The sequence below is a fragment of the Embiotoca jacksoni genome, unplaced genomic scaffold, assembly GCF_022577435.1.
Source record: "Embiotoca jacksoni isolate LCO1_2020_lvr unplaced genomic scaffold, fEmbJac1.0.p SCAF_3, whole genome shotgun sequence".
Taxonomy (NCBI): domain Eukaryota; kingdom Metazoa; phylum Chordata; class Actinopteri; family Embiotocidae; genus Embiotoca; species Embiotoca jacksoni.
In genome coordinates this window covers 9,329,224-9,353,936 of record NW_027185381.1, presented here as the reverse complement: position 1 = coordinate 9,353,936, position 24,713 = coordinate 9,329,224, and the positions used below count along the sequence as shown (strand labels likewise).

The 24,713-nt window shown below is 35.1% G+C and overlaps 2 non-coding genes and 24 pseudogenes across 2 annotated transcripts; all 26 read left to right on the top strand.

The window, feature by feature from the left end:
- Positions 1–3: 3 nt before the first annotated feature.
- LOC138206843 (U4 spliceosomal RNA) lies at positions 4–121 on the top strand (annotated as a pseudogene).
- A 777-nt stretch (positions 122–898) lies between these two features.
- Positions 899–1,016, top strand: LOC138206797 (U4 spliceosomal RNA; annotated as a pseudogene).
- A 792-nt stretch (positions 1,017–1,808) lies between these two features.
- On the top strand, positions 1,809–1,926 carry LOC138206773 (U4 spliceosomal RNA; annotated as a pseudogene).
- A 790-nt stretch (positions 1,927–2,716) lies between these two features.
- LOC138206758 (U4 spliceosomal RNA) lies at positions 2,717–2,834 on the top strand (annotated as a pseudogene).
- Positions 2,835–3,624: 790 nt separating this feature from the next.
- LOC138206863 (U4 spliceosomal RNA) lies at positions 3,625–3,742 on the top strand (annotated as a pseudogene).
- A 790-nt stretch (positions 3,743–4,532) lies between these two features.
- LOC138206766 (U4 spliceosomal RNA) lies at positions 4,533–4,650 on the top strand (annotated as a pseudogene).
- Positions 4,651–5,429: 779 nt separating this feature from the next.
- On the top strand, positions 5,430–5,547 carry LOC138206789 (U4 spliceosomal RNA; annotated as a pseudogene).
- Positions 5,548–6,338: 791 nt separating this feature from the next.
- Positions 6,339–6,479, top strand: LOC138206790 (U4 spliceosomal RNA). The gene has a single exon (XR_011178961.1). It is a non-coding gene; the product is annotated as a U4 spliceosomal RNA (small nuclear RNA).
- Positions 6,480–7,248: 769 nt separating this feature from the next.
- LOC138206825 (U4 spliceosomal RNA) lies at positions 7,249–7,366 on the top strand (annotated as a pseudogene).
- A 781-nt stretch (positions 7,367–8,147) lies between these two features.
- LOC138206806 (U4 spliceosomal RNA) lies at positions 8,148–8,265 on the top strand (annotated as a pseudogene).
- Positions 8,266–9,057: 792 nt separating this feature from the next.
- LOC138206828 (U4 spliceosomal RNA) lies at positions 9,058–9,175 on the top strand (annotated as a pseudogene).
- Positions 9,176–9,965: 790 nt separating this feature from the next.
- Positions 9,966–10,083, top strand: LOC138206827 (U4 spliceosomal RNA; annotated as a pseudogene).
- Positions 10,084–10,860: 777 nt separating this feature from the next.
- Positions 10,861–11,001, top strand: LOC138206779 (U4 spliceosomal RNA). Its single transcript, XR_011178960.1, has one exon. It is a non-coding gene; the product is annotated as a U4 spliceosomal RNA (small nuclear RNA).
- Positions 11,002–11,770: 769 nt separating this feature from the next.
- On the top strand, positions 11,771–11,888 carry LOC138206842 (U4 spliceosomal RNA; annotated as a pseudogene).
- Positions 11,889–14,242: 2,354 nt separating this feature from the next.
- LOC138206786 (U4 spliceosomal RNA) lies at positions 14,243–14,360 on the top strand (annotated as a pseudogene).
- A 788-nt stretch (positions 14,361–15,148) lies between these two features.
- On the top strand, positions 15,149–15,266 carry LOC138206835 (U4 spliceosomal RNA; annotated as a pseudogene).
- Positions 15,267–16,060: 794 nt separating this feature from the next.
- On the top strand, positions 16,061–16,178 carry LOC138206757 (U4 spliceosomal RNA; annotated as a pseudogene).
- A 781-nt stretch (positions 16,179–16,959) lies between these two features.
- LOC138206796 (U4 spliceosomal RNA) lies at positions 16,960–17,077 on the top strand (annotated as a pseudogene).
- A 767-nt stretch (positions 17,078–17,844) lies between these two features.
- Positions 17,845–17,962, top strand: LOC138206785 (U4 spliceosomal RNA; annotated as a pseudogene).
- A 792-nt stretch (positions 17,963–18,754) lies between these two features.
- Positions 18,755–18,872, top strand: LOC138206834 (U4 spliceosomal RNA; annotated as a pseudogene).
- A 794-nt stretch (positions 18,873–19,666) lies between these two features.
- LOC138206756 (U4 spliceosomal RNA) lies at positions 19,667–19,784 on the top strand (annotated as a pseudogene).
- Positions 19,785–20,565: 781 nt separating this feature from the next.
- On the top strand, positions 20,566–20,683 carry LOC138206795 (U4 spliceosomal RNA; annotated as a pseudogene).
- Positions 20,684–21,458: 775 nt separating this feature from the next.
- On the top strand, positions 21,459–21,576 carry LOC138206784 (U4 spliceosomal RNA; annotated as a pseudogene).
- A 792-nt stretch (positions 21,577–22,368) lies between these two features.
- On the top strand, positions 22,369–22,486 carry LOC138206839 (U4 spliceosomal RNA; annotated as a pseudogene).
- A 792-nt stretch (positions 22,487–23,278) lies between these two features.
- Positions 23,279–23,396, top strand: LOC138206833 (U4 spliceosomal RNA; annotated as a pseudogene).
- Positions 23,397–24,190: 794 nt separating this feature from the next.
- On the top strand, positions 24,191–24,308 carry LOC138206754 (U4 spliceosomal RNA; annotated as a pseudogene).
- The last annotated feature ends 405 nt before the right edge of the window (positions 24,309–24,713 follow it).

The window sequence follows — 24,713 nt, the reverse complement described above, 5'->3', positions numbered from 1 at the left end:
TTTATCTTTGCACATTGGCAATATCATAGCTGATGAAGTTATTCCGAGGCTTGATTAATGCTAGTCCAAACCTTCAAACCAATTTGTTAGTATTGGTAATTTTTATCAGTCTCTATGGAGACTCATTATATTGTGAAAAATAATAACAATCATTTAAACTTGAATTGAATTAAGTTGATATGTATACATTGTCATGATTGCAATAAACCATATATAAATAGTAATGTTTGCAGTAAGCACTATATATTGTTATGATTGCAGTAAACACTATATATTGTTATGATTTCAGATAACTCATACATATATACATAGAGAGAGAGAGAGAGAGAGAGAGTCTTGTTTACACCACCACTAGATGGTGTTAGCCTGCTGTATTATTTTAAAGTCTTCTGTGGTGTACTTCATAGGCTTTAGAGAAAGACAAAGTTTGGCCCATAAATGTTGTCAGGAGCTTAACAATAAAAGATGCTTTCATATTTCAGCACAATTCTACTTTCAAATGCAGTCTGATCATTTCCTGATCATCACAACCAAGGTAATTAATTCATCCGTTTTTTTTCTTTCAAATATTTGTCTCCTTACTGTTAATGTTGGACAGCCACTTGGAGTTTAAGTTTTGGACTCTTTATTTCGCAGCTAAAACAACTGCCAGCCTTTTCGTCCTGACTCTTACATCTTATCATACTTTTGAGATATACATACTCTGAGAACTTGAGTTTCATCTCGAGCTTGAGATTGGATTCATGGACATTTTTGTAATCAAGATGTAGTTTTCCTGCTTCAACAGCAGGGGGCAGTACTTATCTCATGGCAATGTTGAAACCACACCCACAATGAAAACACTAAGTGAGAGCTGTAGGGCCCAGAGACACTTCCCTGTCGTTTCCACTGTTGATTTATCTTTGCACATTGGCAATATCATAGCTGATGAAGTTATTCCGAGTCTTGATTAATGCTAGTCCAAACCTTCAAACCAATTTGTTAGTATTGGTAATTTTTATCAGTCTCTATGGAGAGTCATTATATTGTGAAAAATAATAACAATCATTTAAGCTTGAATTGAATTAAGTTGATATGTATACATTGTCATGATTGCAATAAACAATATATAAATAGTCATGTTTGCAGTAAGCACTATATATTGTTATGATTGCAGTAAACACTATATATTGTTATGATTTCAGATAACTCATATATATATACATATATAGAGAGAGAGAGAGAGAGAGGGTAGAGAGAGAGAGTCTTGTTTACACCACCACTAGATGGTGTTAGCCTGCTGTATTATTTTAAAGTCTGCTGTGGTGTACTTCATAGGCTTTAGAGAAAGACAAAGTTTGGCCCATAAATGTTGTCAGGAGCTTAACAATAAAAGATGCTTTCATATTTCAGCACAATTCTACTTTCAAATGCAGTCTGATCATTTCCTGATCATCACAACCAAGGTAATTAATTCATCCGTTTTTTTTCTTTCAAATATTTGTCTCCTTACTGTTAATGTTGGACAGCCACTTGGAGTTTAAGTTTTGGACTCTTTATTTCGCAGCTAAAACAACTGCCAGCCTTTTCGTCCTGACTCTTACATCTTATCGTACTTTTGAGATATACATACTCTGAGAACTTGAGTTTCATCTCGAGCTTGAGATTGGATTCATGGACATTTTTGTAATCAAGATGTAGTTTTCCTGCTTCAACAGCAGGGGGCAGTACTTATCTCATGGCAATGTTGAAACCACACCCACAATGAAAACCCTAAGTGAGAGCTGTAGGGACCAGAGACACTTCCCTGTCGTTTCCACTATTGATTTATCTTTGCACATTGGCAATATCATAGCTGATGAAGTTATTCCGAGACTTGATTAATGCTAGTCCAAACCTTCAAACCAATTTGTTATTATTGGCAATTTTTATCAGTCTCTATGGAGACTCATTATATTGTGAAAAATAATAACAATCATTTAAACTTGAATTGAATTAAGTTGATATGTATACATTGTCATGATTGCAATAAACAATATATAAATAGCCATGTTTGCAGTAAGCACTATATATTGTTATGATTGCAGTAAACACTATATATTGTTATGATTTCAGATAACTCATATATATATACATATATATATATAGAGAGAGAGAGGGTAGAGAGAGAGAGTCTTGTTTACACCACCACTAGATGGTGTTAGCCTGCTGTATTATTTTAAAGTCTGCTGTGGTGTACTTCATAGGCTTTAGAGAAAGACAAAGTTTGGCCCATAAATGTTGTCAGGAGCTTAACAATAAAAGATGCTTTCATATTTCAGCACAATTCTACTTTCAAATGCAGTCTGATCATTTCCTGATCATCACAACCAAGGTAATTAATTCATCCGTTTTTTTTCTTTCAAATATTTGTCTCCTTACTGTTAATGTTGGACAGCCACTTGGAGTTTAAGTTTTGGACTCTTTATTTCGCAGCTAAAACAACTGCCAGCCTTTTCGTCCTGACTCTTACATCTTATCATACTTTTGAGATATACATACTCTGAGAACTTGAGTTTCATCTCGAGCTTGAGATTGGATTCATGGACATTTTTGTAATCAAGATGTAGTTTTCCTGCTTCAACAGCAGGGGGCAGTACTTATCTCATGGCAATGTTGAAACCACACCCACAATGAAAACCCTAAGTGAGAGCTGTAGGGACCAGAGACACTTCCCTGTCGTTTCCACTATTGATTTATCTTTGCACATTGGCAATATCATAGCTGATGAAGTTATTCCGAGGCTTGATTAATGCTAGTCCAAACCTTCAAACCAATTTGTTAGTATTGGTAATTTTTATCAGTCTCTATGGAGGCTCATTATATTGTGAAAAATAATAACAATCATTTAAACTTGAATTGAATTAAGTTGATATGTATACATTGTCATGATTGCAATAAACAATATATAAATAGCCATGTTTGCAGTAAGCACTATATATTGTTATGATTGCAGTAAACACTATATATTGTTATGATTTCAGATAACTCATATATATATACATATATATATAGAGAGAGAGAGAGGGTAGAGAGAGAGAGTCTTGTTTACACCACCACTAGATGGTGTTAGCCTGCTGTATTATTTTAAAGTCTGCTGTGGTGTACTTCATAGGCTTTAGAGAAAGACAAAGTTTGGCCCATAAATGTTGTCAGGAGCTTAACAATAAAAGATGCTTTCATATTTCAGCACAATTCTACTTTCAAATGCAGTCTGATCATTTCCTGATCATCACAACCAAGGTAATTAATTCATCCGTTTTTTTTCTTTCAAATATTTGTCTCCTTACTGTTAATGTTGGACAGCCACTTGGAGTTTAAGTTTTGGACTCTTTTTTTCGCAGCTAAAACAACTGCCAGCCTTTTCGTCCTGACTCTTACATCTTATCATACTTTTGAGATATACATACTCTGAGAACTTGAGTTTCATCTCGAGCTTGAGATTGGATTCATGGACATTTTTGTAATTAAGATGTAGTTTTCCTGCTTCAACAGCAGGGGGAGGTATTTATCTCATGGCAATGTTGAAACCACACCCACAATGAAAACCCTAAGTGAGAGCTGTAGGGACCAGAGACACTTCCCTGTCGTTTCCACTGTTGATTTATCTTTGCACATTGGCAATATCATAGCTGATGAAGTTATTCCGAGGCTTGATTAATGCTAGTCCAAACCTTCAAACCGATTTGTTAGTATTGGTAATTTTTATCAGTCTCTATGGAGACTCTTTATATTGTGAAAAATAATAACAATCATTTAAACTTGAATTGAATTAAGTTGATATGTATACATTGTCATGATTGCAATAAACAATATATAAATAGCCATGTTTGCAGTAAGCACTATATATTGTTATGATTGCAGTAAACACTATATATTGTTATGATTTCAGATAACTCATATATATATACATATATATATAGAGAGAGAGAGAGGGTAGAGAGAGAGAGTCTTGTTTACACCACCACTAGATGGTGTTAGCCTGCTGTATTATTTTAAAGTCTGCTGTGGTGTACTTCATAGGCTTTAGAGAAAGACAAAGTTTGGCCCATAAATGTTGTCAGGAGCTTAACAATAAAAGATGCTTTCATATTTCAGCACAATTCTACTTTCAAATGCAGTCTGATCATTTCCTGATCATCACAACCAAGGTAATTAATTCATCCGTTTTTTTTCTTTCAAATATTTGTCTCCTTACTGTTAATGTTGGACAGCCACTTGGAGTTTAAGTTTTGGACTCTTTTTTTCGCAGCTAAAACAACTGCCAGCCTTTTCGTCCTGACTCTTACATCTTATCATACTTTTGAGATATACATACTCTGAGAACTTGAGTTTCATCTCGAGCTTGAGATTGGATTCATGGACATTTTTGTAATTAAGATGTAGTTTTCCTGCTTCAACAGCAGGGGGCAGTACTTATCTCATGGCAATGTTGAAACCACACCCACAATGAAAACCCTAAGTGAGAGCTGTAGGGACCAGAGACACTTCCCTGTCGTTTCCACTGTTGATTTATCTTTACACATTGGCAATATCATAGCTGATGAAGTTATTCCGAGGCTTGATTAATGCTAGTCCAAACCTTCAAACAAATTTTTTAGTATTGGTAATTTTTATCAGTCTCTATGGAGACTCATTATATTGTGAAAAATAATAACAATCATTTAAACTTGAATTGAATTAAGTTAATATGTATACATTGTCATGATTGCAATAAACAATATATAAATAGTCATGTTTGCAGTAAGCACTATATATTGTTATGATTGCAGTAAACACTATATATTGTTATGATTTCAGATAACTCATACATATATACATAGAGAGAGAGAGAGAGAGAGAGAGAGTCTTGTTTACACCACCACTAGATGGTGTTAGCCTGCTGTATTATTTTAAAGTCTGCTGTGGTGTACTTCATAGGCTTTAGAGAAAGACAAAGTTTGGCCCATAAATGTTGTCAGGAGCTTAACAATAAAAGATGCTTTCATATTTCAGCACAATTCTACTTTCAAATGCAGTCTGATCATTTCCTGATCATCACAACCAAGGTAATTAATTCATCCGTTTTTTTTCTTTCAAATATTTGTCTCCTTACTGTTAATGTTGGACAGCCACTTGGAGTTTAAGTTTTGGACTCTTTATTTCGCAGCTAAAACAACTGCCAGCCTTTTCGTCCTGACTCTTACATCTTATCATACTTTTGAGATATACATACTCTGAGAACTTGAGTTTCATCTCGAGCTTGAGATTGGATTCATGGACATTTTTGTAATTAAGATGTAGTTTTCCTGCTTCAACAGCAGGGGGCAGTACTTATCTCATGGCAATGTTGAAACCACACCCACAATGAAAACCCTAAGTGAGAGCTGTAGGGACCAGAGACACTTCCCTGTCGTTTCCACTGTTGATTTATCTTTGCACATTGGCAATATCATAGCTGATGAAGTTATTCCGAGGCTTGATTAATGCTAGTCCAAACCTTCAAACCAATTTGTTAGTATTGGTAATTTTTATCAGTCTCTATGGAAACTCATTATATTGTGAAAAATAATAAAAATCATTTAAACTTGAATTGAATTAATTTGATATGTATACATTGTCATGATTGCAATAAACAATATATAAATAGTCATGTTTGCAGTAAGCACTATATATTGTTATGATTGCAGTAAACACTATATATTGTTATGATTTCAGATAACTCATACATATATACATAGAGAGAGAGAGAGAGAGAGAGAGAGAGAGAGAGAGAGTCTTGTTTACACCACCACTAGATGGTGTTAGCCTGCTGTATTATTTTAAAGTCTGCTGTGGTGTACTTCATAGGCTTTAGAGAAAGACAAAGTTTGGCCCATAAATGTTGTCAGGAGCTTAACAATAAAAGATGCTTTCATATTTCAGCACAATTCTACTTTCAAATGCAGTCTGATCATTTCCTGATCATCACAACCAAGGTAATTAATTCATCCGTTTTTTTTCTTTCAAATATTTGTCTCCTTACTGTTAATGTTGGACAGCCACTTGGAGTTTAAGTTTTGGACTCTTTATTTCGCAGCTAAAACAACTGCCAGCCTTTTCGTCCTGACTCTTACATCTTATCGTACTTTTGAGATATACATACTCTGAGAACTTGAGTTTCATCTCGAGCTTGAGATTGGATTCATGGACATTTTTGTAATCAAGATGTAGTTTTCCTGCTTCAACAGCAGGGGGCAGTACTTATCTCATGGCAATGTTGAAACCACACCCACAATGAAAACCCTAAGTGAGAGCTGTAGGGACCAGAGACACTTCCCTGTCGTTTCCATTGTTAATTTATCTTTGCGCAGTGACAGTATTGTAGCCTATGAGGTTTATCCGAGGCGCGATTATTGCTATTTGAAAACTTTAACCAATACCCCGCCTTGATGACTTGAAATATAGTCAGAAAAGGCAATTTTTGTCAGTCTCTATGGAGACTCACTATATTGTGAAAGATAATAATAATCATTTATACTTGAACTGAATTAAGTTGGTGATATGGTATACAATGTCATGATTGCAATAAACAATATATAAATAGTCATGTTTGCAGTAAACACTATATATTATGATTTCAGATAACTCATATATATATATATATACATATAGAGAGAGAGAGAGAGAGAGGGTAGAGAGAGAGAGTCTTGTTTACACCACCACTAGATGGTGTTAGCCTGCTGTATTATTTTAAAGTTTTCTGTGGTGTACTTCATAGGCTTTAGAGAAAGACAAAGTTTGGCCCATAAATGTTGTCAGGAGCTTAACAATAAAAGATGCTTTCATATTTCAGCACAATTCTACTTTCAAATGCAGTCTGATCATTTCCTGATCATCACAACCAAGGTAATTAATTCATCCGTTTTTTTTCTTTCAAATATTTGTCTCCTTACTGTTAATGTTGGACAGCCACTTGGAGTTTAAGTTTTGGACTCTTTATTTCGCAGCTAAAACAACTGCCAGCCTTTTCGTCCTGACTCTTACATCTTATCGTACTTTTGAGATATACATACTCTGAGAACTTGAGTTTCATCTCCAGCTTGAGATTGGATTCATGGACATTTTTGTAATCAAGATGTAGTTTTCCTGCTTCAACAGCAGGGGGAGGTATTTATCTCATGGCAATGTTGAAACCACACCCACAATGAAAACCCTAAGTGAGAGCTGTAGGGACCAGAGACACTTCCCTGTCGTTTCCACTGTTGATTTATCTTTGCACATTGGCAATATCATAGCTGATGAAGTTATTCCGAGGCTTGATTAATGCTAGTCCAAACCTTCAAACCAATTTGTTAGTATTAGCAATTTTTGTCAGTCTCTATGGAGACTCATTATATTGTGAAAAATAATAACAATCATTTAAACTTGAATTGAATTAAGTTAATATGTATACATTGTCATGATTGCAATAAACAATATATAAATAGTCATGTTTGCAGTAAGCACTATATATTGTTATGATTGCAGTAAACACTATATATTGTTATGATTTCAGATAACTCATACATATATACATAGAGAGAGAGAGAGAGAGAGAGAGAGAGTCTTGTTTACACCACCACTAGATGGTGTTAGCCTGCTGTATTATTTTAAAGTCTGCTGTGGTGTACTTCATAGGCTTTAGAGAAAGACAAAGTTTGGCCCATAAATGTTGTCAGGAGCTTAACAATAAAAGATGCTTTCATATTTCAGCACAATTCTACTTTCAAATGCAGTCTGATCATTTCCTGATCATCACAACCAAGGTAATTAATTCATCCGTTTTTTTTCTTTCAAATATTTGTCTCCTTACTGTTAATGTTGGACAGCCACTTGGAGTTTAAGTTTTGGACTCTTTATTTCGCAGCTAAAACAACTGCCAGCCTTTTCGTCCTGACTCTTACATCTTATCATACTTTTGAGATATACATACTCTGAGAACTTGAGTTTCATCTCGAGCTTGAGATTGGATTCATGGACATTTTTGTAATTAAGATGTAGTTTTCCTGCTTCAACAGCAGGGGGCAGTACTTATCTCATGGCAATGTTGAAACCACACCCACAATGAAAACCCTAAGTGAGAGCTGTAGGGACCAGAGACACTTCCCTGTCGTTTCCACTGTTGATTTATCTTTGCACATTGGCAATATCATAGCTGATGAAGTTATTCCGAGTCTTGATTAATGCTAGTCCAAACCTTCAAACCAATTTGTTAGTATTGGTAATTTTTATCAGTCTCTATGGAAACTCATTATATTGTGAAAAATAATAAAAATCATTTAAACTTGAATTGAATTAATTTGATATGTATACATTGTCATGATTGCAATAAACAATATATAAATAGTCATGTTTGCAGTAAGCACTATATATTGTTATGATTGCAGTAAACACTATATATTGTTATGATTTCAGATAACTCATATATATATACATATATAGAGAGAGAGAGAGAGAGAGGGTAGAGAGAGAGAGTCTTGTTTACACCACCACTAGATGGTGTTAGCCTGCTGTATTATTTTAAAGTCTGCTGTGGTGTACTTCATAGGCTTTAGAGAAAGACAAAGTTTGGCCCATAAATGTTGTCAGGAGCTTAACAATAAAAGATGCTTTCATATTTCAGCACAATTCTACTTTCAAATGCAGTCTGATCATTTCCTGATCATCACAACCAAGGTAATTAATTCATCCGTTTTTTTTCTTTCAAATATTTGTCTCCTTACTGTTAATGTTGGACAGCCACTTGGAGTTTAAGTTTTGGACTCTTTATTTCGCAGCTAAAACAACTGCCAGCCTTTTCGTCCTGACTCTTACATCTTATCGTACTTTTGAGATATACATACTCTGAGAACTTGAGTTTCATCTCCAGCTTGAGATTGGATTCATGGACATTTTTGTAATCAAGATGTAGTTTTCCTGCTTCAACAGCAGGGGGAGGTATTTATCTCATGGCAATGTTGAAACCACACCCACAATGAAAACCCTAAGTGAGAGCTGTAGGGACCAGAGACACTTCCCTGTCGTTTCCACTGTTGATTTATCTTTGCACATTGGCAATATCATAGCTGATGAAGTTATTCCGAGGCTTGATTAATGCTAGTCCAAACCTTCAAACCAATTTGTTAGTATTAGCAATTTTTATCAGTCTCTATGGAGACTCATTATATTGTGAAAAATAATAACAATCATTTAAACTTGAATTGAATTAAGTTGATATGTATACATTGTCATGATTGCAATAAACAATATATAAATAGTCATGTTTGCAGTAAGAACTATATATTGTTATGATTGCAGTAAACACTATATATTGTTATGATTTCAGATAACTTATATATATATACATATATATATAGAGAGAGAGAGAGGGTAGAGAGAGAGAGTCTTGTTTACACCACCACTAGATGGTGTTAGCCTGCTGTATTATTTTAAAGTCTGCTGTGGTGTACTTCATAGGCTTTAGAGAAAGACAAAGTTTGGCCCATAAATGTTGTCAGGAGCTTAACAATAAAAGATGCTTTCATATTTCAGCACAATTCTACTTTCAAATGCAGTCTGATCATTTCCTGATCATCACAACCAAGGTAATTAATTCATCCGTTTTTTTTCTTTCAAATATTTGTCTCCTTACTGTTAATGTTGGACAGCCACTTGGAGTTTAAGTTTTGGACTCTTTATTTCGCAGCTAAAACAACTGCCAGCCTTTTCGTCCTGACTCTTACATCTTATCATACTTTTGAGATATACATACTCTGAGAACTTGAGTTTCATCTCGAGCTTGAGATTGGATTCATGGACATTTTTGTAATTAAGATGTAGTTTTCCTGCTTCAACAGCAGGGGGCAGTACTTATCTCATGGCAATGTTGAAACCACACCCACAATGAAAACCCTAAGTGAGAGCTGTAGGGACCAGAGACACTTCCCTGTCGTTTCCACTGTTGATTTATCTTTGCACATTGGCAATATCATAGCTGATGAAGTTATTCTGAGGCTTGATTAATGCTAGTCCAAACCTTCAAACCAATTTGTTAGTATTGGTAATTTTTATCAGTCTCTATGGAGACTCATTATATTGTGAAAAATAATAAAAATCATTTAAACTTGAATTGAATTAATTTGATATGTATACATTGTCATGATTGCAATAAACAATATATAAATAGTCATGTTTGCAGTAAGCACTATATATTGTTATGATTGCAGTAAACACTATATATTGTTATGATTTCAGATAACTCATACATATATACATAGAGAGAGAGAGAGAGAGAGAGAGTCTTGTTTACACCACCACTAGATGGTGTTAGCCTGCTGTATTATTTTAAAGTCTGCTGTGGTGTACTTCATAGGCTTTAGAGAAAGACAAAGTTTGGCCCATAAATGTTGTCAGGAGCTTAACAATAAAAGATGCTTTCATATTTCAGCACAATTCTACTTTCAAATGCAGTCTGATCATTTCCTGATCATCACAACCAAGGTAATTAATTCATCCGTTTTTTTTCTTTCAAATATTTGTCTCCTTACTGTTAATGTTGGACAGCCACTTGGAGTTTAAGTTTTGGACTCTTTATTTCGCAGCTAAAACAACTGCCAGCCTTTTCGTCCTGACTCTTACATCTTATCGTACTTTTGAGATATACATACTCTGAGAACTTGAGTTTCATCTCGAGCTTGAGATTGGATTCATGGACATTTTTGTAATCAAGATGTAGTTTTCCTGCTTCAACAGCAGGGGGCAGTACTTATCTCATGGCAATGTTGAAACCACACCCACAATGAAAACCCTAAGTGAGAGCTGTAGGGACCAGAGACACTTCCCTGTCGTTTCCATTGTTAATTTATCTTTGCGCAGTGACAGTATTGTAGCCTATGAGGTTTATCCGAGGCGCGATTATTGCTATTTGAAAACTTTAACCAATACCCCGCCTTGATGACTTGAAATATAGTCAGAAAAGGCAATTTTTGTCAGTCTCTATGGAGACTCACTATATTGTGAAAGATAATAATAATCATTTATACTTGAACTGAATTAAGTTGGTGATATGGTATACAATGTCATGATTGCAATAAACAATATATAAATAGTCATGTTTGCAGTAAACACTATATATTATGATTTCAGATAACTCATATATATATATATATACATATAGAGAGAGAGAGAGAGAGAGGGTAGAGAGAGAGAGTCTTGTTTACACCACCACTAGATGGTGTTAGCCTGCTGTATTATTTTAAAGTCTTCTGTGGGGTACTTCATAGGCTTTAGAGAAAGACAAAGTTTGGCCCATAAATGTTGTCAGGAGCTTAACAATAAAAGATGCTTTCATATTACAGCACAATTCTACTTTCAAATGCAGTCTGATCATTTCCTGATCATCACAACCAAGGTAATTAATTCATCCGTTTTTTTTCTTTCAAATATTTGTCTCCTTACTGTTAATGTTGGACAGCCACTTGGAGTTTAAGTTTTGGACTCTTTATTTCGCAACTAAAACAACTGCCAGCCTTTTCGTCCTGACTCTTGAATCTCATCATACTTTTGAGATATACATACTCTGAGAACCTGAGTTTGATCTCGAGTTTGAGATTGGATTCATGGACATTTTTGTAATCAAGATGTAGTTTTCCTGCTTCAACAGCAGGGGGCAGTACTTATCTCATGGCAATGTTGAAACCACACCCACAATGAAAACCCTAAGTGAGAGCTGTAGGGACCAGAGACACTTCCCTGTCGTTTCCACTGTTGATTTATCTTTGCACATTGGCAATATCATAGCTGATGAAGTTATTCCGAGGCTTGATTAATGCTAGTCCAAACCTTCAAACCAATTTGTTAGTATTGGTAATTTTTATCAGTCTCTATGGAGACTCATTATATTGTGAAAAATAATAACAATCATTTAAACTTGAATTGAATTAAGTTGATATGTATACATTGTCATGATTGCAATAAACAATATATAAATAGTCATGTTTGCAGTAAGCACTAGTGATGGTGAGATGAAGCCTCATGAGGCATCGAACCACTTCAGCCAATTGGTTCGAGAAAGGGTTCATTTCTCGAAGCTTCATGTGCACACGAAACCACCTACTGGCCAAGTGTATAATCACAGGCAGCTGTATCTGAACCACATGTGATGCATTGAATTTTTGTGTCTGTTATGGCTGTTGGGAATGACTATGAATTACAAAAATGTATGACCAAATAATTTCTGTACATAAATTATCACATATGTGTATAATAAAACATTTTTTTAATGTATTCTGTGTGTGTAAATTTTCCCAAAATGGTAGTATCATATGATATGGCAGGTTGTGTAATAATGTTTTTCTGTCACTTTAGGAAAATGGCATGGGCTTAAGCAGGCAGAGGACAGTGAAAGTGCTTGTGGAACTAGCAAGAGGGGACTGAATATGCTTGTGTAACTTGGACAATGATGTACAGGACAGGGGACATTTTATTCATTTTTATTCAGAAATAACAGTTTCTCAACAGTTTTTGGTTTTGTGGATGTCCACATGTCAGAAGTAAGGCTAACAGCAGCCACCTTTTCCACTTTAGCCTTAGCCTTCTCCTTAGCTGACTCATACTTGGCCTCCACCATGGCCTTCAGAGCCTAAAGGAAAAAATATATAGTGCTGAACTGTGAGACACAATAAAGTACTCATTTGTTTCATGCATGCACCCATACATACCTGCCTTGTAGGGAGAACATAATTAGGATCCAGTTTGGATACAAATGCCCTGAATCCAACATCATCCACAATACTGAAGGGCTGTGTGTCCTTCACTATCATGGAGACGAGGGCTTCATCCAGCTCTTGTTTTCTGGTGGCTGGTTAAAAGAGAATAAATACAGTGTCTGTTACCTGTCTTTATTTGCACAATAAACAAAAGTGAACAGGGAAAAATTGTGATGGTGCATTTGTAATATTGTAATGACTTACCTTGGCTGGGTGAAGCTCCAGTTTCCTCCGTATTCTCATGCAAGGCACGGTAACGCCTCAGCATGGATGAGGTGTTGTTATTGTACCCCAACTCCTTGGAGCACAATAAACACCTCACCTTTGAATAAAATAAGAAACTGTGAAAAATACAGTTCTTGATAAGCAAACCTAATGTGTCTGAAATAGAGTTAGATTTAGCTTACCTTATTAGGAGTTATCAAATCAAAGTGTTCCCACACAGGGGAAATCCTCCTCTTCCTATCTGGCTCCATCTTATCACCTATCCTTCTCTCCTCACTCTCCTAAATCTCCAAACTATATCTCTCTCTCTCTCTCTCTAACTTCTCGAAACTATCCAAACTCTCAACTGACCGCAACTCTCCACCAACAACCCACATTTTGAACGGAGCCTGAGGGGTCTATATTGCTGTCAAACCTCCCGGCAAAATCTGAACCACTTCCCGAAGCAGTCACGTGGTACAGCCGGGCAGCGAGGCTTCGGATGTCATCATTTTTTGGCTCCTCCCTTAAATGAAGCAAGCCTCGACACACGCTTCGAGGAAATGCCCCCTCCATTACTCGACACACGCTTCGAAGCGTCGGCACATCTCGTAACATCACTAGTAAGCACTATATATTGTTATGATTTCAGATAACTCATATATATATACATATATATATATAGAGAGAGAGAGGGTAGAGAGAGAGAGTCTTGTTTACACCACCACTAGATGGTGTTAGCCTGCTGTATTATTTTAAAGTCTTCTGTGGTGTACTTCATAGGCTTTAGAGAAAGACAAAGTTTGGCCCATAAATGTTGTCAGGAGCTTAACAATAAAAGATGCTTTCATATTTCAGCACAATTCTACTTTCAAATGCAGTCTGATCATTTCCTGATCATCACAACCAAGGTAATTAATTCATCCGTTTTTTTTCTTTCAAATATTTGTCTCCTTACTGTTAATGTTGGACAGCCACTTGGAGTTTAAGTTTTGGACTCTTTATTTCGCAGCTAAAACAACTGCCAGCCTTTTCGTCCTGACTCTTGAATCTCATCATACTTTTGAGATATACATACTCTGAGAACCTGAGTTTCATCTCGAGTTTGAGATTGGATTCATGGACATTTTTGTAATCAAGATGTAGTTTTCCTGCTTCAACAGCAGGGGGCAGTACTTATCTCATGGCAATGTTGAAACCACACCCACAATGAAAACCCTAAGTGAGAGCTGTAGGGACCAGAGACACTTCCCTGTCGTTTCCACTGTTGATTTATCTTTGCACATTGGCAATATCATAGCTGATGAAGTTATTCCGAGGCTTGATTAATGCTAGTCCAAACCTTCAAACCAATTTGTTAGTATTGGCATTTTTTATCAGTCTCTATGGAGACTCATTATATTGTGAAAAATAATAACAATCATTTAAACTTGAATTGAATTAAGTTGATATGTATACATTGTCATGATTGCAATAAACAATATATAAATAGTCATGTTTGCAGTAAGCACTATATATTGTTATGATTGAAGTAAACACTATATATTGTTATGATTTCGGATAACTCATATATATATATATATATATATACATATAGAGAGAGAGGGTAGAGAGAGTCTTGTTTACACCACCACTAGATGGTGTTAGCCTGCTGTATTATTTTAAAGTCTGCTGTGGTGTACTTCATAGGCTTTAGAGAAAGACAAAGTTTGGCCCATAAATGTTGTCAGGAGCTTAACAATAAAAGATGCTTTCATATTTCAGCACAATTCTACTTTCAAATGCAGTCAGATCATTTCCTGATCATCACAACCAAGGTAATTAATTCATCCGTTTTTTTTCTTTCAAATATTTGTCTCCTTACTGTTAATGTTGGACAGCCACTTGGAGTTTAAGTTTTGGACTCTTTATTTCGCAGCTAAAACAACTGCCAGCCTTTTCGTCCTGACTCTTGAATCTCATCATACTTTTGAGATATACATACTCTGAGAACCTGAGTTTGATCTCGAGTTTGAGATTGGATTCATGGACATTTTTGTAATCAAGATGTAGTTTTCCTGCTTCAACAGCAGGGGGCAGTACTTATCTCATGGCAATGTTGAAACCACACCCACAATGAAAACCCTAAGTGAGAGCTGTAGGGACCAGAGACACTTCCCTGTCGTTTCCACTGTTGATTTATCTTTGCACATTGGCAATATCATAGCTGATGAAGTTTTTCCGAGGCTTGATTAATGCTAGTCCAAACCTTCAAACCAATTTGTTAGTATTGGCAATTTTTATCAGTCTCTATGGAGACTTATTATATTGTGAAAAATAATAACAATCATTTAAACTTGAATTGAATTAAGTTGATATGTATACATTGTCATGATTGCAATAAACAATATATAAATAGTCATGTTTGCAGTAAGCACTATATATTGTTATGATTGCAGTAAACACTATATATTGTTATGATTTCAGATAACTCATATATATATATATACATATATATATATAGAGAGAGAGAGGGTAGAGAGAGAGAGTCTTGTTTACACCACCACTAGATGGTGTTAGCCTGCTGTATTATTTTAAAGTCTTCTGTGGTGTACTTCATAGGCTTTAGAGAAAGACAAAGTTTGGCCCATAAATGTTGTCAGGAGCTTAACAATAAAAGATGCTTTCATATTTCAGCACAATTCTACTTTCAAATGCAGTCTGATCATTTCCTGATCATCACAACCAAGGTAATTAATTCATCCGTTTTTTTTCTTTCAAATATTTGTCTCCTTACTGTTAATGTTGGACAGCCACTTGGAGTTTAAGTTTTGGACTCTTTATTTCGCAGCTAAAACAACTGCCAGCCTTTTCGTCCTGACTCTTGAATCTCATCATACTTTTGAGATATACATACTCTGAGAACCTGAGTTTGATCTCGAGTTTGAGATTGGATTCATGGACATTTTTGTAATCAAGATGTAGTTTTCCTGCTTCAACAGCAGGGGGCAGTACTTATCTCATGGCAATGTTGAAACCACACCCACAATGAAAACCCTAAGTGAGAGCTGTAGGGACCAGAGACACTTCCCTGTCGTTTCCACTGTTGATTTATCTTTGCACATTGGCAATATCATAGCTGATGAAGTTATTCCGAGGCTTGATTAATGCTAGTCCAAACCTTCAAACCAATTTGTTAGTATTGGCAATTTTTATCAGTCTTTATGGAGACTCATTATATTGTGAAAAATAATAACAATCATTTAAACTTGAATTGAATTAAGTTGATATGTATACATTGTCATGATTGCAATAAACAATATATAAATAGTCATGTTTGCAGTAAGCACTATATATTGTTATGATTGCAGTAAACAATATATATTGTTATGATTTCAGATAACTCATACATATATACATATATATATATATAGAGAGAGAGAGAGAGTCTTGTTTACACCACCACTAGATGATGTTAGCCTGCTGTATTATTTTAAAGTCTTCTGTGGTGTACTTCATAGGCTTTAGAGAAAGACAAAGTTTGGCCCATAAATGTTGTCAGGAGCTTAACAATAAAAGATGCTTTCATATTTCAGCACAATTCTACTTTCAAATGCAGTCTGATCATTTCCTGATCATCACAACCAAGGTAATTAATTCATCCGTTTTTTTTCTTTCAAATATTTGTCTCCTTACTGTTAATGTTGGACAGCCACTTGGAGTTTAAGTTTTGGACTCTTTATTTCGCAGCTAAAACAACTGCCAGCCTTTTCGTCCTGACTCTTGAATCTCATCATACTTTTGAGATATACATACTCTGAGAACCTGAGTTTGATCTCGAGTTTGAGATTGGATTCATGGACATTTTTGTAATCAAGATGTAGTTTTCCTGCTTCAACAGCAGGGGGCAGTACTTATCTCATGGCAATGTTGAAACCACACCCACAATGAAAACCCTAAGTGAGAGCTGTAGGGACCAGAGACACTTCCCTGTCGTTTCCACTGTTGATTTATCTTTGCACATTGGCTATATCGTAGCTGATGAAGTTATTCCGAGGCTTGATTAATGCTATTCCAAACCTTCAAACCAATTTGTTAGTATTGGCAATTTTTATCAGTCTCTATGGAGACTCATTATATTGTGAAAAATAATAACAATCATTTAAACTTGAATTGAATTAAGTTGATATGTATACATTGTCATGATTGCAATAAACAATATATAAATAGTCATGTTTGCAGTAAGCACTATATATTGTTATGATTGCAGTAAACAATATATATTGTTATGATTTCAGATAACTCATACATATATACATATAGAGAGAGAGAGTCTTGTTTACACCACCACTAGATGGTGTTAGCCTGCTGTATTATTTTAAAGTCTTCTGTGGTGTACTTCATAGGCTTTAGAGAAAGACAAAGTTTGGCCTATAAATGTTGTCAGGAGCTTAACAATAAAAGATGCTTTCATATTACAGCACAATTCTACTTTCAAATGCAGTCTGATCATTTCCTGATCATCACAACCAAGGTAATTAATTCATCCGTTTTTTTTCTTTCAAATATTTGTCTCCTTACTGTTAATGTTGGACAGCCACTTGGAGTTTAAGTTTTGGACTCTTTATTTCGCAGCTAAAACAACTGCCAGCCTTTTCGTCCTGACTCTTACATCTTATCGTACTTTTGAGATATACATACTCTGAGAACTTGAGTTTCATCTCGAACTTGAGATTGGATTCATGGACATTTTTGTAATCAAGATGTAGTTTTCCTGCTTCAACAGCAGGGGGCAGTACTTATCTCATGGCAATGTTGAAATCACACCCACAATGAAAACCCTAAGTGAGAGCTGTAGGGACCAGAGACACTTCCCTGTAGTTTCCACTGTTGATTTATCTTTGCACATTGGCAATATCATAGCTGATGAAGTTATTCCGAGGCTTGATTAATGCTCGTCCAAACCTTCAAACCAATTTGTTAGTATTGGCAATTTTTATCGGTCTCTATGGAGACTCATTATATTGTGAAAAATAATAACAATCATTTAAACTTGAATTGAATTAAGTTGATATGTATACATTGTCATGATTGCAATAAACAATATATAAATAGTCATGTTTGCAGTAAGCACTATATATTGTTATGATTGAAGTAAACACTATATATTGTTATGATTTCGGATAACTCATATATATATATATATATATATACATATAGAGAGAGAGGGTAGAGAGAGAGAGTCTTGTTTACACCACCACTAGATGGTGTTAGCCTGCTGTATTATTTTAAAGTCTGCTGTGGTGTACTTCATAGGCTTTAGAGAAAGACAAAGTTTGGCCCATAAATGTTGTCAGGAGCTTAACAATAAAAGATGCTTTCATATTTCAGCACAATTCTACTTTCAAATGCAGTCAGATCATTTCCTGATCATCACAACCAAGGTAATTAATTCATCCGTTTTTTTTCTTTCAAATATTTGTCTCCTTACTGTTAATGTTGGACAGCCACTTGGAGTTTAAGTTTTGGACTCTTTATTTCGCAGCTAAAACAACTGCCAGCCTTTTCGTCCTGACTCTTGAATCTCATCATACTTTTGAGATATACATACTCTGAGAACCTGAGTTTGATCTCGAGTTTGAGATTGGATTCATGGACATTTTTGTAATCAAGATGTAGTTTTCCTGCTTCAACAGCAGGGGGCAGTACTTATCTCATGGCAATGTTGAAACCACACCCACAATGAAAACCCTAAGTGAGAGCTGTAGGGACCAGAGACACTTCCCTGTCGTTTCCACTGTTGATTTATCTTTGCACATTGGCAATATCATAGCTGATGAAGTTTTTCCGAGGCTTGATTAATGCTAGTCCAAACCTTCAAACCAATTTGTTAGTATTGGCAATTTTTATCAGTCTCTATGGAGACTTATTATATTGTGAAAAATAATAACAATCATTTAAACTTGAATTGAATTAAGTTGATATGTATACATTGTCATGATTGCAATAAACAATATATAAATAGTCATGTTTGCAGTAAGCACTATATATTGTTATGATTGCAGTAAACACTATATATTGTTATGATTTCAGATAACTCATATATATATATATACATATATATATATAGAGAGAGAGAGGGTAGAGAGAGAGAGTCTTGTTTACACCACCACTAGATGGTGTTAGCCTGCTGTATTATTTTAAAGTCTTCTGTGGTGTACTTCATAGGCTTTAGAGAAAGACAAAGTTTGGCCCATAAATGTTGTCAGGAGCTTAACAATAAAAGATGCTTTCATATTTCAGCACAATTCTACTTTCAAATGCAGTCTGATCATTTCCTGATCATCACAACCAAGGTAATTAATTCATCCGTTTTTTTTCTTTCAAATATTTGTCTCCTTACTGTTAATGTTGGACAGCCACTTGGAGTTTAAGTTTTGGACTCTTTATTTCGCAGCTAAAACAACTGCCAGCCTTTTCGTCCTGACTCTTGAATCTCATCATACTTTTGAGATATACATACTCTGAGAACCTGAGTTTGATCTCGAGTTTGAGATTGGATTCATGGACATTTTTGTAATCAAGATGTAGTTTTCCTGCTTCAACAGCAGGGGGCAGTACTTATCTCATGGCAATGTTGAAACCACACCCACAATGAAAACCCTAAGTGAGAGCTGTAGGGACCAGAGACACTTCCCTGTCGTTTCCACTGTTGATTTATCTTTGCACATTGGCAATATCATAGCTGATGAAGTTATTCCGAGGCTTGATTAATGCTAGTCCAAACCTTCAAACCAATTTGTTAGTATTGGCAATTTTTATCAGTCTTTATGGAGACTCATTATATTGTGAAAAATAATAACAATCATTTAAACTTGAATTGAATTAAGTTGATATGTATACATTGTCATGATTGCAATAAACAATATATAAATAGTCATGTTTGCAGTAAGCACTATATATTGTTATGATTGCAGTAAACAATATATATTGTTATGATTTCAGATAACTCATACATATATACATATATATATATATAGAGAGAGAGAGAGAGTCTTGTTTACACCACCACTAGATGGTGTTAGCCTGCTGTATTATTTTAAAGTCTTCTGTGGTGTACTTCATAGGCTTTAGAGAAAGACAAAGTTTGGCCCATAAATGTTGTCAGGAGCTTAACAATAAAAGATGCTTTCATATTTCAGCACAATTCTACTTTCAAATGCAGTCTGATCATTTCCTGATCATCACAACCAAGGTAATTAATTCATCCGTTTTTTTTCTTTCAAATATTTGTCTCCTTACTGTTAATGTTGGACAGCCACTTGGAGTTTAAGTTTTGGACTCTTTATTTCGCAGCTAAAACAACTGCCAGCCTTTTCGTCCTGACTCTTGAATCTCATCATACTTTTGAGATATACATACTCTGAGAACCTGAGTTTGATCTCGAGTTTGAGATTGGATTCATGGACATTTTTGTAATCAAGATGTAGTTTTCCTGCTTCAACAGCAGGGGGCAGTACTTATCTCATGGCAATGTTGAAACCACACCCACAATGAAAACCCTAAGTGAGAGCTGTAGGGACCAGAGACACTTCCCTGTCGTTTCCACTGTTGATTTATCTTTGCACATTGGCTATATCGTAGCTGATGAAGTTATTCCGAGGCTTGATTAATGCTATTCCAAACCTTCAAACCAATTTGTTAGTATTGGCAATTTTTATCAGTCTCTATGGAGACTCATTATATTGTGAAAAATAATAACAATCATTTAAACTTGAATTGAATTAAGTTGATATGTATACATTGTCATGATTGCAATAAACAATATATAAATAGTCATGTTTGCAGTAAGCACTATATATTGTTATGATTGCAGTAAACAATATATATTGTTATGATTTCAGATAACTCATACATATATACATATAGAGAGAGAGAGAGAGAGAGTCTTGTTTACACCACCACTAGATGGTGTTAGCCTGCTGTATTATTTTAAAGTCTTCTGTGGTGTACTTCATAGGCTTTAGAGAAAGACAAAGTTTGGCCTATAAATGTTGTCAGGAGCTTAACAATAAAAGATGCTTTCATATTACAGCACAATTCTACTTTCAAATGCAGTCTGATCATTTCCTGATCATCACAACCAAGGTAATTAATTCATCCGTTTTTTTTCTTTCAAATATTTGTCTCCTTACTGTTAATGTTGGACAGCCACTTGGAGTTTAAGTTTTGGACTCTTTATTTCGCAGCTAAAACAACTGCCAGCCTTTTCGTCCTGACTCTTACATCTTATCGTACTTTTGAGATATACATACTCTGAGAACTTGAGTTTCATCTCGAACTTGAGATTGGATTCATGGACATTTTTGTAATCAAGATGTAGTTTTCCTGCTTCAACAGCAGGGGGCAGTACTTATCTCATGGCAATGTTGAAATCACACCCACAATGAAAACCCTAAGTGAGAGCTGTAGGGACCAGAGACACTTCCCTGTAGTTTCCACTGTTGATTTATCTTTGCACATTGGCAATATCATAGCTGATGAAGTTATTCCGAGGCTTGATTAATGCTCGTCCAAACCTTCAAACCAATTTGTTAGTATTGGCAATTTTTATCGGTCTCTATGGAGACTCATTATATTGTGAAAAATAATAACAATCATTTAAACTTGAATTGAATTAAGTTGATATGTATACATTGTCATGATTGCAATAAACAATATATAAATAGTCATGTTTGCAGTAAGCACTATATATTGTTATGATTGCAGTAAACACTATATATTGTTATGATTTCAGATAACTCATATATATATATACATATATATATATAGAGAGAGAGAGGGTAGAGAGAGAGAGTCTTGTTTACACCACCACTAGATGGTGTTAGCCTGCTGTATTATTTTAAAGTCTGCTGTGGTGTACTTCATAGGCTTTAGAGAAAGACAAAGTTTGGCCCATAAATGTTGTCAGGAGCTTAACAATAAAAGATGCTTTCATATTTCAGCACAATTCTACTTTCAAATGCAGTCTGATCATTTCCTGATCATCACAACCAAGGTAATTAATTCATCCGTTTTTTTTCTTTCAAATATTTGTCTCCTTACTGTTAATGTTGGACAGCCACTTGGAGTTTAAGTTTTGGACTCTTTATTTCGCAGCTAAAACAACTGCCAGCCTTTTCGTCCTGACTCTTGAATCTCATCATACTTTTGAGATATACATACTCTGAGAACCTGAGTTTGATCTCGAGTTTGAGATTGGATTCATGGACATTTTTGTAATCAAGATGTAGTTTTCCTGCTTCAACAGCAGGGGGCAGTACTTATCTCATGGCAATGTTGAAACCACACCCACAATGAAAACCCTAAGTGAGAGCTGTAGGGACCAGAGACACTTCCCTGTAGTTTCCACTGTTGATTTATCTTTGCACATTGGCAATATCATAGCTGATGAAGTTATTCCGAGGCTTGATTAATGCTAGTCCAAACCTTCAAACCAATTTGTTAGTATTGGCAATTTTTATCAGTCTCTATGGAGACTTATTATATTGTGTAAAATAATAACAATCATTTAAACTTGAATTGAATTAAGTTGATATGTATACATTGTCATGATTGCAATAAACAATATATAAATAGTCATGTTTGCAGTAAGCACTATATATTGTTATGATTGAAGTAAACACTATATATTGTTATGATTTCGGATAACTCATATATATATATATATATATATACATATAGAGAGAGAGGGTAGAGAGAGAGAGTCTTGTTTACACCACCACTAGATGGTGTTAGCCTGCTGTATTATTTTAAAGTCTGCTGTGGTGTACTTCATAGGCTTTAGAGAAAGACAAAGTTTGGCCCATAAATGTTGTCAGGAGCTTAACAATAAAAGATGCTTTCATATTTCAGCACAATTCTACTTTCAAATGCAGTCAGATCATTTCCTGATCATCACAACCAAGGTAATTAATTCATCCGTTTTTTTTCTTTCAAATATTTGTCTCCTTACTGTTAATGTTGGACAGCCACTTGGAGTTTAAGTTTTGGACTCTTTATTTCGCAGCTAAAACAACTGCCAGCCTTTTCGTCCTGACTCTTGAATCTCATCATACTTTTGAGATATACATACTCTGAGAACCTGAGTTTGATCTCGAGTTTGAGATTGGATTCATGGACATTTTTGTAATCAAGATGTAGTTTTCCTGCTTCAACAGCAGGGGGCAGTACTTATCTCATGGCAATGTTGAAACCACACCCACAATGAAAACCCTAAGTGAGAGCTGTAGGGACCAGAGACACTTCCCTGTCGTTTCCACTGTTGATTTATCTTTGCACATTGGCAATATCATAGCTGATGAAGTTTTTCCGAGGCTTGATTAATGCTAGTCCAAACCTTCAAACCAATTTGTTAGTATTGGCAATTTTTATCAGTCTCTATGGAGACTTATTATATTGTGAAAAATAATAACAATCATTTAAACTTGAATTGAATTAAGTTGATATGTATACATTGTCATGATTGCAATAAACAATATATAAATAGTCATGTTTGCAGTAAGCACTATATATTGTTATGATTGCAGTAAACACTATATATTGTTATGATTTCAGATAACTCATATATATATATATACATATATATATATAGAGAGAGAGAGGGTAGAGAGAGAGAGTCTTGTTTACACCACCACTAGATGGTGTTAGCCTGCTGTATTATTTTAAAGTCTTCTGTGGTGTACTTCATAGGCTTTAGAGAAAGACAAAGTTTGGCCCATAAATGTTGTCAGGAGCTTAACAATAAAAGATGCTTTCATATTTCAGCACAATTCTACTTTCAAATGCAGTCTGATCATTTCCTGATCATCACAACCAAGGTAATTAATTCATCCGTTTTTTTTCTTTCAAATATTTGTCTCCTTACTGTTAATGTTGGACAGCCACTTGGAGTTTAAGTTTTGGACTCTTTATTTCGCAGCTAAAACAACTGCCAGCCTTTTCGTCCTGACTCTTGAATCTCATCATACTTTTGAGATATACATACTCTGAGAACCTGAGTTTGATCTCGAGTTTGAGATTGGATTCATGGACATTTTTGTAATCAAGATGTAGTTTTCCTGCTTCAACAGCAGGGGGCAGTACTTATCTCATGGCAATGTTGAAACCACACCCACAATGAAAACCCTAAGTGAGAGCTGTAGGGACCAGAGACACTTCCCTGTCGTTTCCACTGTTGATTTATCTTTGCACATTGGCAATATCATAGCTGATGAAGTTATTCCGAGGCTTGATTAATGCTAGTCCAAACCTTCAAACCAATTTGTTAGTATTGGCAATTTTTATCAGTCTTTATGGAGACTCATTATATTGTGAAAAATAATAACAATCATTTAAACTTGAATTGAATTAAGTTGATATGTATACATTGTCATGATTGCAATAAACAATATATAAATAGTCATGTTTGCAGTAAGCACTATATATTGTTATGATTGCAGTAAACAATATATATTGTTATGATTTCAGATAACTCATACATATATACATATATATATATATAGAGAGAGAGAGAGAGTCTTGTTTACACCACCACTAGATGGTGTTAGCCTGCTGTATTATTTTAAAGTCTTCTGTGGTGTACTTCATAGGCTTTAGAGAAAGACAAAGTTTGGCCCATAAATGTTGTCAGGAGCTTAACAATAAAAGATGCTTTCATATTTCAGCACAATTCTACTTTCAAATGCAGTCTGATCATTTCCTGAT